A 4,696-nucleotide genomic window follows, 5' to 3' on the forward strand; every position below is an offset into this window, starting at 1 on the left:
CCTCTGTCCTCACAGAAAATATTCTTCCCCTGTCCTTTCAACTAATCAATGTGTGAGGGCGGTTTCTCCCCCTGTCTTCCAGTCAGTTTAAGAGTCTACAGGACAGAGAGGAGGGAGAGGAGAGGAAATATATATATATTGTAAAGTGGTTGTCCCACTGGCTATCATAAGGTGAATGCACCAATTTGTAAGTCACTCTGGATAGGAGCTAAATGATGTAAATGTAAATGAGAGGAGAGGAGAGGAGAGGAGAGGGAGAGGGAGGAGAGGAGAGGAGAGGAGAGGAGAGGAGGGGAGGAGAGGAGAGGAGAGGAGGGAGGGAGAGGAGAGGAGAGGGAGAGGAGAGGAGAGGAGAGGAGAGGAGAGGGAGAGGAGAGGAGAGGAGAGGAGAGGGAGAGGAGAGGAGAGGAGGAGAGGAGAGGAGAGGAGAGAGGAGGTCCAGGTTTGTCCCAGTAGGTAGCTGGTAGGTCTCAGGTCCAGATTTGCCCCAGTAGGTAGCTGGTAAGTCTCAGGTCCAGGTTTGTCCCAGTAGGTAGCTGGTAGGTCTCAGGTCCAGGTTTGTCCCAGTAGGTAGCTGGTAGGTCTCAGGTCCAGGTTTGTCCCAGTAGGTAGCTGGTAGGTCTCAGGTCCAGGTTTGTCCCAGTAGGTAGCTGGTAGGTCTCAGGTCCAGGTATCCTGTTGTTTTACTCCCAGTCCTCCCATCCTCTATTTGTCTTGGCTCTTCTTGATGCTTTGGATCCTGTTTTGGTTCAGAGTAGCTCAGCGCAGGTGAGGTAGATATCCAGAGGAGAGGAATATGAGCAGAGCTTCCAGCTTTTTAAATGTTTTCTGCTGTTCTGGAACTGCTGGCCAACTCAACACCTTCCTCCTAATGGCCAGTCAGCTAGAATCATGAAACACGTAGATTATACTTTCTCTGGAACAGAATGTCCCTCCAATTGACCTGAAATTAGTTTAGGTGATCATGAGTTACAGTGACAAGACTCAGTCTGCTCTAGTAAGACCATTATTCTACTTGAATGATGGGCTCAACTCACCATGTGAATGACAGAGAGTTTCCACTGAGACCACTACACACACACACTTTTCCACCCATAGAATGAAGTGGTTGAAACAGCTCTCAAGAGCGGTCGAAACTTGTGTAATATTGTGAATTTCAGAATTTTGTGAAATGGTTGTAGAAATAGTCTTAAAGATGTTCAATTTCTACTGGATTCCAAATCAAGGGTTTTCTGCATAAACAGTAAACACAACCAATGGCTGACTTTGGTGTGTTGTAATAGCAATGGTAAACAAACACGTTAAACAGCTGACTTTGGTGTGTGTTGTAATAGCAACTGTATATGAACATGTTAAACAGCTGACTGGTGGTGTTGTTATAGCAACTGTATATGAACATGTTAAATAGCTTATCACCTCTCAGCATGGAACCAGTCTGACTCCAGAAGCCATGCAGTGTGTGCACTGTGCAGTTTAGTGCTCCTTCAGAGGAGGACATAAACAACTCCATTACTCCATACTGAACACACTGTGAGGAACAGCTCAGTACAGGCCGGACAGTTACAACTCCATTACTCCATACTGAACACACTGTGAGGAACAGCTCAGTCCAGGCCAGACAGTTACAACTCCATTACTCCATACTGAACACACTGTGGAGGAACAGCTCAGTACAGGCCAGACAATTACAACTCCATTACTCCATACTGAACACACTGTGGAGGAACAGCTCAGTACAGGCCAGACAGTTACAACTCCATTACTCCATACTGAACACACTGTGGAGGAACAGCTCAGTACAGGCCAGACAGTTACAACTCCATTACTCCATACTGAACACACTGTGGAGGAACAGCTCAGTACAGGCCAGACAGTTACAACTCCATTACTCCATACTGAACACACTGTGAGGAACAGCTCAGTACAGGCCAGACAGTTACAACTCCATTACTCCATACTGAACACACTGTGGAGGAACAGCTCAGTACAGGCCAGACAGTTACAACTCCATTACTCCATACTGAACACACTGTGAGGAACAGCTCAGTACAGGCCAGACAGTTACAACTCCATTACTCCATACTAAACACACTGTGAGGAACAGCTCAGTACAGGCCAGACAGTTACAACTCCATTACTCCATACTGAACACACAGTGGAGGAACAGCTCAGTACAGGCCAGAGAGTTACAACTCCATTACTCCATACTGAACACATTGTGGAAGAACAGCTTTAATATTGTGGATAGATTGTAGCTTCCATTAATGTAATTGTCTGCATAATTTCCAATCCCCCATATAGTATACATTATATAAAACTGCTCCAGCTCCTTCAAGTTGGATGGGTTCCGCTGGTGTACAGCAATCTTTAAGTCATACCACAGATTCTCAATTGGATTGAGGTCTGGGCTTTGACTAGGCCATTCCAAGACATCTAAATGTTTCCCCTTAAACCATTTGAGTGTTGCTTTAGCAGTATGCTCAGGGTCATTGTCCTGCTGGAAGGTGAACCTCTGTCCCATTCTCAAATCTCTGGAAGACTGAAACAGGTTTTCCTTAAGAATTTCCCTGTATTTAGCACCATCCATCATTCCTTCAATTCTGACCAGTTTCCCAGTCCCTGCTGATGAAAAACATCCCCACAGCATGATGCTGCCACCACCATGCTTCACTGTGGGGATGGTGTTCTTGGGGTGATGAGAGGTGTTGGGTTTGCGCCAGACGTAGCGTTTTCCTTGATGGCCAAAAAGCTCAATTTTAGTCTCATCTGACCAGAGTACCTTCTTCCATATGTTTGGTGAGTCTCCCACATGCCTTTTGGAGAACACCAAACATGTTTGCTTATTTTTTTCTTTAAGCAATGGGTTTTTTCTGGCCACCTTTCCGTAAAGCCCAGCTCTGTGGAGTGTACGGCTGAAAGTGGTCCTATGGACAGATACGCCAATCTCCACTGTGGAGTTTTGCAGCTCCTTAAGGGTTATCTTTGGTCTCTATGTTGCCTCTCTGATTAATGCCCCCCTTGCCTGGTCCGTGAGTTTTGGTGGGCGGCCCTCTCTAGGCAGGTTTGTTGTGGTGCCATATTCTTTCAATTTTTTAATAATGGATTTAATGGTGCTCCGTGGGATGTTCAACGTTTCTGACATTTTTTTATAACCCAACCCTGATCTGTACTTCTCCACAACTTTGTCCCTGACCTGTTTGGAGAGCTCCTTGGTCTTCATGGTGCTGCTTGCTTGGTGGTGCCCCTTGCTTAGTGGTATTGCAGACTCTGGGGCCTTTCAGAGCAGGTGTATATATACTTAGATAATGTGACAGATCATGTGACACTTAGATTGCACACAGGTGGACTTTATTTAACTAATTATGTGACTTCTGAAGGTAATTGGTTGCACCAGATCTTATTCAGGGGCTTCATCGAAAAGGGGGTGACTACATGTGCACGCACCACTTTTCCGTTATTTATTTTGTAGAATTTTTTGAAACAAGTTATTTTTTTCATTTCCCTTCACCAATTTGGACTATTTTGTGTATGTCCATTACATGAAATCCCCAAAAAATGTTTTTTCAATTACAGGTTGTAATGCAACAAAATAGGAAAAACGCCAAGGGGGATGAATACTTTTGCAAGGCTCTGTACTGCAAAATTCACCTGAGCTCCCTGTCTGACCCTGCTGGGACCGCTGTCACCATCTGATCCTGCTAAGACATGATGAGCATAGTGTTGTGTATTGACTGCACTAGAGGGCTGCATTCCCGCCGGATGCCTGCGCTACCTGCAGGTTCCCACAGAGATCATTGCGGTGCGGTCGACAGTTTTCATGCTGCGGGCGGTAGCGAGCGGTCAGACAGACAACTTTGGGATTAAAATATTTTTGTTGTCCTACAGATTATTTGGAAACGGTCATCTTTCTGTTTTGTATGCGTTAGCCTACATATTGTATTAAAATCACATTATTTTCGCATTATTCACATTCTATGAATTTGCTGCTTCAACTTCAGCAGCCTACCTCCTAGTTGGGCGTGAGAGTTCAAGTGTGCCTAGTATGTGTGGTCTTACTGAAATAGAGTTGGCTGCAGTGGTGGAAAAGGTACCCATTGTCATACTTGAGTAAAAGTAAAGATACCTAACAGAAAATGACTCAAGTAAATGTGACCCAATAAAATACTACTTGAGTAAAAGTAAATCTAAAAGTATAAATTATTTCAAAATCCTTATATTAAGCAAACCAGGGGGCACCATTTTTACATTTTATTTATTCATTTACAGATAGCCAAAGGCACATTTTGTGTTTAGTGACCCAGATCAGAGACAGTAGGGATGACCAGGGATGTTCTTTTTTAGGAATATAGTGAAGTAAAAGTGAAAGTTGTCAAAAATATAAATAGTAAAGTACAGATACCCCCCCAAAATACTTAAGTAGTACTTACAAATATTTTTACTTAAGGACTTTACACCACTGGTAGGCTGCCTAAATGGGGGGAGAATTACGTAGCTGTTAAGTTGAATATGATCAGACTGTAGTTTACTACAGTGTCTGTAAATACATATTGATAATTGAAAAGAAGTGGAGGGCACTCAACCAACGTGAGTCGAAGTGCAAGCACATAGGTTAGGTTACTATGGTGACCAGTTGCGATTTTAGCATGTAAATCTTGGTGGGGCAAAAAAAAAAAAGTGGGATGCAAGCAAAGCCACT

Source organism: Coregonus clupeaformis, chromosome 19 (assembly GCF_020615455.1).
Source record: "Coregonus clupeaformis isolate EN_2021a chromosome 19, ASM2061545v1, whole genome shotgun sequence".
NCBI classification, from domain to species: domain Eukaryota; kingdom Metazoa; phylum Chordata; class Actinopteri; order Salmoniformes; family Salmonidae; genus Coregonus; species Coregonus clupeaformis.